General features: G+C 41.5%; 1 protein-coding gene and 1 pseudogene across 3 annotated transcripts in view; both read left to right on the top strand.

Moving 5' to 3' along the window:
* RALB (RAS like proto-oncogene B) overlaps positions 1 to 13,775 on the top strand; it is a 261,118-nt gene that overhangs the window by 145,350 nt on the left and 101,993 nt on the right. The gene's annotated exons all lie outside the window — the stretch shown is intronic.
* LOC138489117 (small ribosomal subunit protein uS7-like) lies at positions 3,380 to 3,991 on the top strand (annotated as a pseudogene).

Here is a 13,775-nt window from a genome sequence, read left to right as displayed (position 1 = left end):
TCCTGTTTAAATTGCAAGCCAATTCTTTTGTGATTTCCACAGTCTGAGATATTGGGACTTTTATACAGAGTAGTCCCTTTTCATCAAAAATGTAACTCCGGCACTATTAGTAGCCGGCGAGGGACAGTGAGCTTGTAAGAAGCGAGCCATTGGCCCTCACTGGGTCATTACCAGCCTGACAAACCTTTGTTGCAGCACCGCTCGCAGCCGTGTCCTGGCTGCAATGGGAAGTCCCTGTTCCCTAGCCGCCATCTTTTTAGTTTACTTTTTTCATTTTTTTTTCAATGGCCGCCATGGAAAAGGAGAAGGACTACATGGGTAATGCCCAGGGCCTGTAACAATGGGCCCCGGGACATCACCTGATGCGATAATTCCCCCCAGGCTCGGGGCTTATTCCTGAAGTTCATCTTTTGAACTAAAGCTGGACTGGTAAGTCCCTCTGTACACGTGCCAAGAAAACCAATCCGTAGACTCCCGTATACTGTGAAAACAATGTTGCGCAAGTTGTTAGAGAGGCTTCATTTTAAGTTTTGGCTATTAGAGCCGTAACCTTTGCATTTGGCATGAAGATAGGATGGAAATGACATGAGCAGGGACACGCAGCTTTTGTATGTGTGATTTACGCACCATTTGATGTCACGTGGCCATACTAATCCGTATAGGCCATTCCCCTCCACTACCTGCCGCTCCCTGCACAAAAACATCCTCCTTGAACCACTGTGCACTAGCTCTATCTAACTTTGGCCTGTCAGTGTTATCTCTAAGCAGTCTTCCGAGAGTTAATGACTTAATTGCAACTATAAATGTTCTTCTGGCGTAATAAAATTGTAAATGACTTCATGAAGTGTCTCTTCAGCCTCTTGATGTATATTGGTTTCTTGCATTAAACCCCTGTTAAAAACTATCCTTGGCAAAGCCAACAGGTTTGCCTTGTATTATAGGTATTCAGTATTTACCATTAACTGCTATCGTGCACCATTTGCAAATTGTTGCCATCTCATGGCCAGGTGATACTATTATGGCAGTGCCTGACAAATTCCTATCCCGTGCCTACACAGATGGCAAAACGGTGGGCTTGGCCAATGCTTGTCTTACATGCAACTCCAGTCTTGAAAAAGCTTTGTTGGGAAATCTAGGGCAAATACCGTTTCATGGTTGCAACATTGACCCACCATTGCATATACATGACGTACCCTAAATACTTAACAAGCAGTTTTACACACGGTGAACCAGGCCAAGACCCTGTTCAACCTCCCATGTTCAGCTCAGATTCCTACATTGAATCTCTGCTCAGCCGGCAGAAGAAGGTTCTGTGCAAGAGTCCTAAACATGGCTTGATCTACCTGGCCTACTGCAGCTCTAATCGCACTCCACTAGATTTAAGCAATTGCTGAGCATCTTTTGTTTTTCTATCTGGTTACAGCAGGCAGGCCTTTCTTCCTCATCTATGTAGTTTTCTTTAACTTTATTTTGAAACCAATCCTTTCCACCAACATCGATACAATAAAAATAGGTACAGTCATTAAAAACAGAAATAAAAGCATAATGGGTATACATTTAAATGAAATCGGCAGATGACAAACTGGTTACATATCAATCACAATTTGTCATAAAGACATTCTTCAGTGCACCCTCACAACAACCTGCTAGCAATAATACGTTATGTGCCAAGGAAACACTAAAATATTTTAAAACATTCTGTGATGCTGCATGATCTGCAATCAATGTGCAGTATAAAAAGGTGGTTCTGCATTGTGAAAATACCCCGGTTTTGGAATTGGCACCACTTGAACGATGGATGCACATGAACTTGAAGCACAGTATGGGGACTTTAAGGTAATGTTACAACGTAGACACCAAGTAGGTTTCCAACAATATCACTTTAGATGAATATTGGACAGGGCTTGGTTCAGGTTTGATAATGTGATTTGGGGAAACTCTGCAAGTAAAATGACTTCTGTGTGAGGATGGGTTAAACTGAATGGTGACTCCTTACTGCTACTGAGGTTGCCCTTGTGGTACAATATACATGTCCACAACCTATTCTAATTGGGCACCACCCCTCCATCGATGCTCTAGACCAGGGTGCACAATGTGCACTTGTAAGCTACTAGCCAGGCATAAAACGTCACTCGCACCCCCCAATTCATCGCATGCACACAGGATAGCATTTCTTACTCGCCAAGGGTCAACTTTCACTAGCCCATGGGTAGTGATGAGGGCAAATTTTGAGGCGTGCCCTAGACTACGAATAATGTCCAAAAGATCTGGCTAACCGAAAAATGTCTCAATCCTAATGACTATTTAGCCTCCCCTAAGCTAATAAACAAAGGTTTCAAGGTTTGACCAACACAAGAGTTCAGCAGTCCTAAATTATGAGTGCCTAGCTCTATACTAATAAGAACCAAAACAAACAACTGGTCTTGGGCAGGCTCTACAAGAGTAGCTCAGCCTAGAGGTTCCTTCCGTTTGTTTTCAGGACCTCTCCCAGTTATGCCTTTCTATAACTTTCTCTTCTTATGCTTCTCTGGGGCCTTGCAATATTCACTGTTGGGTTTCTTAGTTTTGACACCAGGTCTCGCCTAGACCATGTTTTTGAGGATACATGACGGCTCCCTCTTGGACCATGGGTTTCGAGATTCACAACCAGTTTTTCCTGGACCTAAGGTTTCCGGATTCATGATGGGTCCCTCCTGGACTTTGGCTTTAATGGGTTTTTCACATTCTCCCTTGTCGGGGTCATTTTGAGGCAGCTGCAATTCTCTATTACACTTGCCACTGGCCTCTCTCATCTTCTAGGGGTTGCTGGTGGGAAACCTTTAATTCTAGCAGAGTCTAGAGAGAGGCTGTTAAGCCATTTCTGGTCAATCCATTCTGGTCAGCCTTCCGCTTCCAGGGTTTTGCTTCTCTCCACCTCTCCTTCCAACCTCCCAGGCTTTACACTACCGTCTTACAGGCAGCAGTCCTTCAAGTCTTCTCTCTCCAGCAGAATCTGCTTGTATCAAGGGAGCACCAATTATGTCTGCTTCCTCCTACGCCAAGACAGTGAATGAATGTTCCCGCCCCTTGCATACCTATAAGGGTCTGAGTTGTTTTTCAAGGCTGACTCTAATAGGTTCTTATCCCTGTGCTCTTGTATTCTCTTCTGGTATTGGCTGTTCTTCTTCTGAGACTTCACCTGATTATTGTTTGAGGGCTGCGATTGAGTTATGTTGTAATGACTTCTACTAGAGTTTGATTTGAACAGCGAGATTTTTTATGTTTTTCTTCTGCAGCACTTTACAGTTTTAGAAGTGTCTGTGGCATGCTTTTTCTTTCCTCCTCAGTCCACTGAACTGACAACACGGCCGACATTATGAAGACTGCAGCCTCTGCTGTGATGCCCGAATGGGAGGCAGCACTGGCTAGTGCAGACACCCCCGAAATTAAGCACTTTGGGAAATGGAGCACTCAAGATGTTCGGATCAACGACATCTCCTTGCAGGATTACATTGCGGTCAAGGAGAAGTACGCAAAGTACCTACCCCACAGTTCTGGTCGGTATGCTGCCAAGCGCTTCCGTTAGGGCACAGTGCCCCATTGTGGAGCGCCTCACAGATTCCATGATGATGCATGGGCGTAATAATGGCAAGAAGTTGATGACCGTGCGCATTGTGAAGCATGTGCATCATCCATCTGCTCACCGGAGAGAATCCCCCTCCTTCAGGTCCTGGTGAATGCCATAATCAACAGTGGCCCCTGAGAGGACTCCACCCATATCGGCCATGCTGGTACTGTTAGGAGGCGGGCCGTGGATGTATCTCCGCTTCGTCGGGTCAATCGGGCGATTTGGCTGCTCTGCACCGGGGCTCGGGAAGCTGCTTTCCGTAACATAAAAACCATTGCCGAGTGTGTGGTTGATGAGCTGATCAATGCTGCTAAGGGATCCTCCAACTTCTACGCCATCAAGAAGAAAGATGAGCTGCAACGTGTGGCTAAGTCCAACCGTTAATCACGCTCGCTTTGTTCAAGGTCTTGTATTAAACCAATGTTAAAAGACAACAAAAAAAAAGTGTCTGTGGCATGTTGCGCCGTCTTTGAAGCCTTTGTATTTCCCAGCGAACCTGTGGTCTTCCGATCTTGGATGGTTTATTGTTGCGGTTGATGGCAGTTTGTTCCCATGTGAGGTGTGGTGTTCTGGGAACTGAAGTCCTTTGGTTGAGTGGCAGGCTAAATTGCCATAAGAAGAAAGCTACCGCCTCTTGCTGGGACCCCTGGTGCATGTAAATGATCTTCTGCACTACGAGTAAGGTGAGCAGACCACCTCTTGGCAGTCAGTGGGTTGCTGGGTAATGTACTCTGCAGTAGCCACTGTGATGTCGAATGTAGTGACACAAGCTCATGAAATGAATCAAGTGCCTTCTCTGAGAGTGGGACCGGGCTCATGTGAGGCACTCTCCATACACCCTTTAGGCCCACATTCAGTAGCGCCTGAGTCAACCCTGTCCCGCTCCCCTCCGTATAGGAGTATGGTGCATTCCTCTAGTCCACCTCAACAGTAAAACTAAATGTATGGGAGTTAGATAAAAGGGACACAGTGGTCTAGATTCATGCTCAACTTGACACAGGGGATATGTTTTCTCCAATGAATAATAAGTGGAGTCTCATACGAAACAATCGGATCATTCTCTTAAGGTCTGCAATCAAGTTTAAAATTTCTCCAATGACCAACCAGCAAATACACAATGAAGTGTTTTTTATTCATTCAGTTGTGAAACGCAAAAATGCTCCAACAATCATCCAAGGCTCATGAAGGTAGGTTTGGCACTGCATAGAGGTCGGGGAATTTAGGATAAGTAGCAAACAGGAATCTTCGTGCAGCATTTCTCACTCATAATATTGCGCACAGTGCACCTAGTGAAATCTGCTCTCTGCCTATACCATCCAAAAAAACTAGGAAAGAACTGCTATGATGCTAGCTTCGTCATGAAAATGTGGCGGATGTTGCTCGTTATGCACGGCCCAATTGGGTGCAGATATGGGAAGGCAATTAAATAACTTGCATCTCCGAATTGGTTTATATGGTCCAAACCCCCTCAAATCTGCTGCATGAATAGTGATTGCTTTAGATGTGTCCATTATTTTGAGGTGAGCACAATTGCTCCATTTACCTGCGACATTGAAATACGCTGCTCCCCTAAATGTGGGCACACCTGCAAACCATCTCAGGTTCTCTGTAAATGCTGCTCGAAAGTACGTGAATTGCTTCACCCCCTCCTATCAACCTGTTTAAAGCAAAGCATAAGTGAGGTCTTCCGCCCCCTCCTAGTCCCACGTCCCTCCTTGACCTATTAATTGGCAACGCACGATTGTGCATGTAAGAGTCATATCTGGTAATTAACCCTTGGAGTGCCTTAGTTGTTTTGGCTATTAAAACAGTAGCGCCATAACGAAGTCGGATTTGGAACCCTGCCAACAGTTGGTACAGCCAGCGTTTCCTCCAATAGCTCCTGCACCAGTGTGTGCGCATAGGTTCCTCTGTTTTGATTTAAACCAATGGCACATGTTCCGTTTGTTTTACTGTGCAGCACTTTACATAATCCGGGGATTTGAGTTATGTATTAGCCACTATATCATAATACAATGTATGCTACCAGATCTAAAATGTCCCCCCATGGATCCATTCAGTGAAATAGATCGCACCCTTGCTATGGTATTCAGTATATTGCATGTGCATAGCTGGATACATGCACACTTGCAAGGATGGTTGAAGCAATGGGTTGTATTGGTATATAAAAACGTTATCATTCGAATACACAATACAAATCATGCACATTAAACTACTGTCTGATGCCCTAAAATGCATCTCACCCTTGAGGCTACATGCCCGTGGTGCCATGCAGAAGGAATGTGACTCAGTCTGTGCTGCCCCCAACTAAAATCTGACACTGGGTTAAATGTTGATACAGACAGCCGCCCAGAGGCATTCCCAATGGTGGCTCGAGTCAAAGTTTCCCATCCATTTTAGTTTTCTGTACGTGATCTGATCACGTCAACTACATGCATCAACAATTTCATTGGAGGTAGGAGGTTCACAAAAAGCCGGTAAGATAGCTCAGTGGGCTGAACGCTCACTGATGTGTTCTGCGTGTGACCTGCAGGTCGCATGGTCGAATTCCGGCTAGGCCAACTCAGCCTTTCATCCTTCTGAGTTCGATAAATGAGCACAAACTTTGGTTGTGTGATATTGTATGCAAATATGTACTCTGTAAAGCGCTGTATAAATAACACATTATCACAAAAGGAAGAAGAGCTCTGGCTAACTCAAATTAATGAATCGAAGACACTGCTTGACTTCACTTCTACTCACTGTGACATCTCTAGACACAGGGCTATACATTGGTTTCCTGGCATATGTTAATCAGTTTGACCCAAGGCATACATTCGTTTTTTTTTTTTTAATGGCTTAGCAGAGTTTGCTATTTGCAATTGTCTTGATTGGCAAAACAAACCTATTTGATTAGCAATGTTGTACTAATATTTGTAATGTCACCAGAAGTTACTTGTACCCACAACATAAAATGAGCAACAATACAGCACTTTTGTGTACCGCTGAAGTAACACATTGCTAAAATATGGCCCAGAATATCTCATTACCACAATTTTTTGACTAAATAAAGGAAAAAATAAACATAGAAAGAAACAGTTTTACTTCAAAGGATTTCAACCACACTTTGCTATTTGTGAGACACAACCCTTTCTATTATTGTTCTTTTTTGGTGGAGACAGCGAGCACATATTTGACCACCTTAACTATATATGAACCACAAATTCAATATGTTGGAATACACATGGAACTGTGTATAACTATAACTCTAAATCGAACCTTAGTAACTGGATACCCATATAAATTGGAGGCATCCTACCACTACAAGGCTTGTAGCACCCTTAATTCACGCCTAAGTTTACGCCTTATTATTCAATATTGCTTCTATTAACCTCCTATCAGGAGTAGCACTACCTGTATAATATGGACATAACCATTGTAAACTCTGGGATATAGAGCCTCACATATCTGCTGTTTAAAGACTCTATACATCTGTGCTTACTACCACAAGCTCTCCTCAAAACAGCTTCCATCTGAAACGGAACCTGCTATTGCTCCACCTGTAAGAACTTTCAACAGTTATTTACCTTCCATCATTAATATAGCTAACCAAGCTCTTCACAATTGTTCATATATCTATATTTCGCAGCTAATAACATGGCGGCCAACAAAAAAACAATACTTTCTCTACCAAAGAATCCAATACTCCAGCTTCCAACCTCAAGAGACCCAAAAGTGACTCACCTCCTCCGTTAGGCATCTCGGACCCTGCTATAGATGCCATTTTGTCAGAAATCTCATCACTCAAACCCTTCATAGAGACTACAAACCTAAAATTACAACAGTTGGACGACAGATGGAAAGGCTTTGAGAATAGAATGGACGAGGTTGAGAAAAGAGTGGGTCTTGTAGAAGAAACTACACCCAAAGTAGCACAACTGGAAAAACCAATCAAAGAACTTCAAAAACACAACGAAGATTTGGAAAATCGCAGTAGACGTAATAACCTCCATATTTCAGGTCTGCCAGAGGGATGAGAAGGAACTAATACCATTGTCTTTTTGCAAAGATTTTTAATAAATCTGCTTCACCTACCTCCAGATTTAATACTTAACATTCAACGTGCTCATAGAATTGGCCAACTATCTGCTCCCACCTCTCCTCGACCTCCGTCCAGAACACTGATCTTTTGTCTTCTAGAATACTCCCAACTTCAGCTCATTATATCTGCAGCAAAGGAACGCAAATCTCTTGTATGGAATGGTACTAAGATTTTAATTTCACAAGATGTTGCTAAAAGCACAGCCCAGCGCAGGAAAGTATTCCTATCCTTCCGTCCAGCCTTGAAACAGTTCAACATACGTTATGGTCTATACCACCCTTGTTCTTTTAAAATAACGTATGAAGGCCGTACTAGAATGTTTGAAGAACCAGCAGACCTAAGAGCATTTATACGCTCCATCAAATCTGATAACATGGACACATCCTCTCCTGCAAGTACCTCCACTTCTTTTGTTACATGAACGCTTTATTCTCTTTCTCTCCTTACTATTACAAATTTAATGCCATGATTATCCCCTATATATAAGACGTGGGACCGGTGGCCTTGTGACGTCCATCTTCCATCCCGAGTCGCTCCATTTCCTTTTTGACGACTCAGCGGGTGTCAGCCTTCCCTACAATTTTATACTCCCCTAGCCTCCTTTTTTCCTGTCTGATCTGTGTTCTGTTTCATATTTCCAAGCCAATAGGCAAGTGTTTATGATCAGACTCCCCAACCCTCATCCTATAACCTCATGTCTTTTCCTTATGTGTCTTATTCTCATTAATTGTCATTCAAGAAATTGTTCTTTGGCACCTATTATTTGTATTTATATGATTTCCAAATGCTACTTCAGATACTGTCCTTGGGCACCTAATATGTGCATGTTTATGGTCTTATGTTATAGCTATGCTATCATAATATTTGAACTGTTATTATGATTTTTAAATGTGTCACATGGAACATCAAAGGTTGCAATAATCCCATCAAAAGGTGTAAGGTAATTTCTCATCTTAATAAACTCAACCCTTCCATAGCATGTATACAAGAAACACATTTATCTATTAGAGAAACATTGAAACTGAAGTCCCGTTGGATCAAGGAAATCATTTCTAGTCCTGCTGTTGCTAAAAAAAAAAAATGGGGTAGCTATTTTAATCAGCAAGAAATTATCATATAAAGTTCTCGATCAAGGTGCTGATACGGATGGCAGATGGGTTTGGGTTAAACTAATAATAGAATCTACTGATGTTACCATTCTGAATATTTATGGTCCCACTAATCCAGACCCCAAGTTTTGGACCACCATTAAACAATTGATACTTCAAAAAAACTTTACCAATTTAATTATGTGTGGGGATAGGAATCAAGTCCTTGATCCTTTTCTGGACAGAAAATCTAGCTGTTTGTTCAAAAATAACAAATCACACAAATCCTTTTTAGGATGTTTATCCAAAACTGGTTTTATTGATACATGGAGAATATCTCACCCTACACAACTTGACTACACTTTCCACTTTTCCCCACTTAACACTCTCTCCCGTCTTGACTATATTTTCTCTACTAAAAACCTACCATTATAGATTCCAAAATAGAAAATATCGTTATTTCCGATCATGCCCCTGTTTGTACCTCTTTTAGTCTTTCTGATGTTCGGAAACCGTCAACTCGGTGGAAGCTTAACAATTTTCTTTTACAAGATCCTCAATTCATCCTATCCGTAGAGTCTTTTGTTCAACCATTCTATGCAGATAATCTAGACTGTGACACTTCGATAGTGAATAATTGGGATACTTTTAAAGCAGCCTTGAGAGGTCACATCATGGCTTACTCAGGCAAAATGAAAGCTCTACACAAAAAACACTTAGATGACCTATATTCTCAGCTAACCATAGCCGAACAACATTATTACAGTGTCTCCAACCCTACCAATCTCCACAAAGTACTGACTTTACGCTTCTCAATCAATAAGGAGATCACAGATCTTGCCGCAGGGACAATTCTTAAATACAAAACGAAAATATTTCAAACATCCAATAAAGCAGGGAAAGCACTGGCCTCTTACTTAAAAACCAAAAAGGAGAAATATTTCACAACCCACATTAAAGACTCATCCGGCACTGTTAATCACCATCCCAAAGATATACTAAATTGCTTCAGAGACTTCTATACCAAACTATAAACTCCCAAGAATTCTATTCCCCATAACAGCATCACATCCTTTTTTGATAATATTAATATATCCTCCTACCCCCAAGTAGATTTATCCCATTTAGACACTGTAATTACTCTTCCAGAAATTTCCAAAGTAATAAAAGGATTAGGTAAAAGCAAAGCTCCTGGCCCAGATGGCCTTTCCACAGAATTCTATGATAGCTTATCTTGATCCCTCATACCCAAGCTTCAAAATCTATTTTCAAAATCCATTTTTTATCTCCCAGGAAGCGTCCTCTGGTTCCTTCTCAGAAGCCTTACTTATTCTATTCCCCAAACCCGATAAGGATCCGTCATTACCAGGAAATTATCGGCCTATCTCTCTAATAAACGTTGAAAGTAAAATCTTTGCAAAAATCTTAGCCAACAGGATTGAATCCTCCCTTCCTTCTCTTGTCAAACCTGAACAAGTTGGCTATGTTAAAGGGCGCAACATCTCTTCCAATGCCAGACTCCTTCTAAATGCTATCCACCTATCTAACAAAAATAAAATGGATAAGCAGGGCGCAGCGGTTATAGCACTAGATGCAGAAAAAGCCTTTGATCGTGTCAGCTGGGACTTCATGTTTCAATCCCTCCGCTTGCACGGTTGCAGCGACAAGTTCATTTCTCCTAGTCAGTTTACTTTACTCTTCCCCAAAATCTTCAATTTGTATTAATGGTCTTACCTCCCCATCTTTTTCCCTCAGTAGAGGCACTAGACAGGGTTGCCCCCTCTCACCTATCTATACATCCTCTCCTTAGAGCCGTTACTAGAACTAATCAGATCTAATAAAAATATTCCAGGTATAGCAAGCGGCTCATCCCATATTAAAACGGCTGCTTATGCTGATGACATCCTTATTCTCATCAAAAACCCGAAAACACACCTACCACATTTACTCAAAGTACTATCTCAATTTAGCTCGGTTTCAGGTTACAAACTTAATAAAGATAAATCAGAAATTATGACACCTTTGGTTTTAAATGGTGCCATTCCTCTATTAAATACCTAGGCCTCAGATTTGCTCCTACTATCCAGGACACCATTAAGCTGAATAAACAGTCATTATTAGATAGACTAAAGGAACTAACATCCAGATGGTCCCCCTTGTATCTATCTTTGTGGGGACGACTAGATACGATCAAGATGATATCACCAATAATTGTATATTATCTGCAACTCCTATGTGTTCCGATATCTCCCTCCTTTTATAAATCAATTTACTCTATTCTACTAAACTTCCTTTGGGGGAGAGCAAAAGCAAAAGAATAGCTCTAACCAAATTGAAGGAACCCTATGACAAAGGAGGGGTCAGGTTTCCTGATTTTAAAGCATACCATACTGACTTTCTTTTGAAGCATGCTAGATATTGGTTTGCCTGTCCCATAATGTCAGATATTGCCACATGGTGTACCATAGAGAAGCAGTTAGTGTAGCCTGTAGAAATCACCGACCTCATCTATGTATTTAAGCATTCCTCGTCGGCTATATCAGACCCCATTAGAGCAACAATATCAGCCCTCCAACTCTTTTTATTCACACAGTCAGACTCCCCAAAAAATTTCTTTCTCCTTTCTTATGGCATAACAATAAAATAATGATTAATAATTAAACCCTAAACAGAAAATCCTGGAAGAAAAAGGGTATTAGATTTATACAACAAATCATAAATAATCTATCCTTTCTTTTCAGCAGCTCAAAAATCAATTCTCAATCCCCAATACAGAATACAATTTCTATAATAAATTAGTTAATTCTTGCTTTGATGCTCTCCACAGCTCCTCCAATGATAGTCTGACTCCTGATGCCTCTAGACTGCTACACCTTACAGTGCCCACTGACACTAAGGCTGCAAAATTCTACGGCATTCTCGTATCATCCCTGGAGATTTGCACGATACGCCACAAATGGGAAGATGATTTTGGCCACATTTTAAATGATTACACATGGTCTAAGCTTTTCTCTAGAATCAAATATATCTCTGCATCAGCAAATATCTCCCAACATTTTTTCTTCTTTATACACAGAGCTTTCATCACACCAGCCAAACTATTTTTATCCAATATCAATAACCATGATAATTGTTGGACATGCAGAGCCACCCCAGCATCTTATGAGCACATGTTCTTCTTGTGTCCCTATACTCTCAGGTTTTGGCAACAAGTGTGGAAATACCTTAACTCTATTTTCTTTCACTGATATCCCACTTTCATTATTGAATATTGTTTTAGGAAGCCTGGCTGTTACCACTCACTTGCCATCTGGTGCATCCAAACTCTATGATCTCTATTTGTTTGGCTATGAAGAGTATAACTGCCAATTGGAAAGACTCTCGTTGCTTGTGCATAAGAAGCTGGTGGAATAACATTTGTCTCATGCAAAAGATGGAAATGTGTATGGCAAAGAATCTTAACTCTATACCCAAGTTTAATGCTAAGTGGTCATTTTTCATTCGCTATCTGAATCACTTCAATGTAACCACGCACGGAATGTGACATCTTTTAATACCTCACACTCCTTTGATGCTCCCAAGAGTTTTATGTATGAATCTTAATTCTGACACTTTATTAAATATTTATTTTATTATATGCTAATGTGCCTCACTTCCTCAATACCTACCTCCCCCCACCTCCACCCTCCCCTTATATTTTGTGTTTGTCAAATGTCTGTCTTGTGTTTGTCCTCCCCCTATTTAAGACATCATAATGCAGAAATCGTTCCACGCTAAGTTGTGCACAACACTGTGCTATAGTCGTTTCGTTTGTTTTCAATTATACTGGCAATTTGTTCCGCAAATGTTCAACTTCAAATTGTATATAGTGCACTCTATTAATTGCTCTTCTAGATCACTTCTATCTTACCATTGTTTGTTCTTAATTCTTGTAATGGTTCACTGCATTATGTTTAAGATGCTATGACTTTACTATTGTATACTATATACCTTTTAATAAAAATTATTAAAAAAAAGAAAAGTATTCTGTGCACAGTTCTGCGCATCTGGTTGGGGTCTGTATTGCACAGGGCAGTGTCCCGTTGTACGACGTTCATGCATTGCCCATTTTGTTTCTGCAGCACATTTAGCTGAAACAAAAGTGATGGATAGGGAACAAATAGGGGGGGGATTCGATGATTAGTTTTTTAAATCAAAAAGTGTAGCGAAATAAAATGGGCGGTGAATGAACATAGAACCGTGTCCCGTATATTGCAGGCTTAACACGTCATTTTGCTGTGTAAGGAGAAGTTCAGAAGTTTCATAGCTAAAAAACAAAACTGTTAAAGGAAAATCTTAGCTTGAGACCAACTATGTAGTATGGTGTTGCTGCATGCAGGGTAACTGTGAACTTCAGGTGGGCAAGATGGCCCTTGCCTGTCATTGATGAACTATTTTCAATAAAGCGTTAAATTCCACGTTCGGGGGAGAACAGGGCTGCTAATGACCCTCAACCCTGAGCAAAGTGAGCCAAAGTGCAGCATTCCAGCCTTGCACACCCATGAAAGGGGTATTTATTGCTATTGGCACTCTGAGCTTCCCATCGTGGGTGCTGAGATATATATGTATTTCTTTAAGGGTACTGTGCTTTGCACAATTCATGCTTTCCTCAAAAAGAAATTACTCTTAGGACCCTGATTGGGAATAACTATTTTCAGTACCTGGAGAAGAGCCAGGAGATGAGTAGGCAGGGGGTGGCCTGGGGCACAGCCTCCAAGGACATGGTGAAGGCTGGGTAGAGGCGCAGCGCAGCAGGTCAGCATGAAATGCGGGTGGCTATTTGCTGATTCTGCTTGCGTTCCCGGCCTCTGGATTGGCCAGCTCCCTCCCACAGGTGCTAATAAAAAATAAAATCATAACCTTAGAGCAAAGCAAGCTCTGGAGACTTAACACAATGTATAGCATTTCAGTAGATCTGTAGACATACAGACTGGAGGAAACTGTTGATCACTACTTTGCA

This window comes from Ambystoma mexicanum, chromosome 9 (assembly GCF_040938575.1).
Source record: "Ambystoma mexicanum isolate Mex_15411 chromosome 9, UKY_AmexF1_1, whole genome shotgun sequence".
NCBI classification, from domain to species: domain Eukaryota; kingdom Metazoa; phylum Chordata; class Amphibia; order Caudata; family Ambystomatidae; genus Ambystoma; species Ambystoma mexicanum.
Note: the sequence above shows the minus strand (reverse complement) of the source record. Positions and strands in the feature narration are given on the sequence as shown.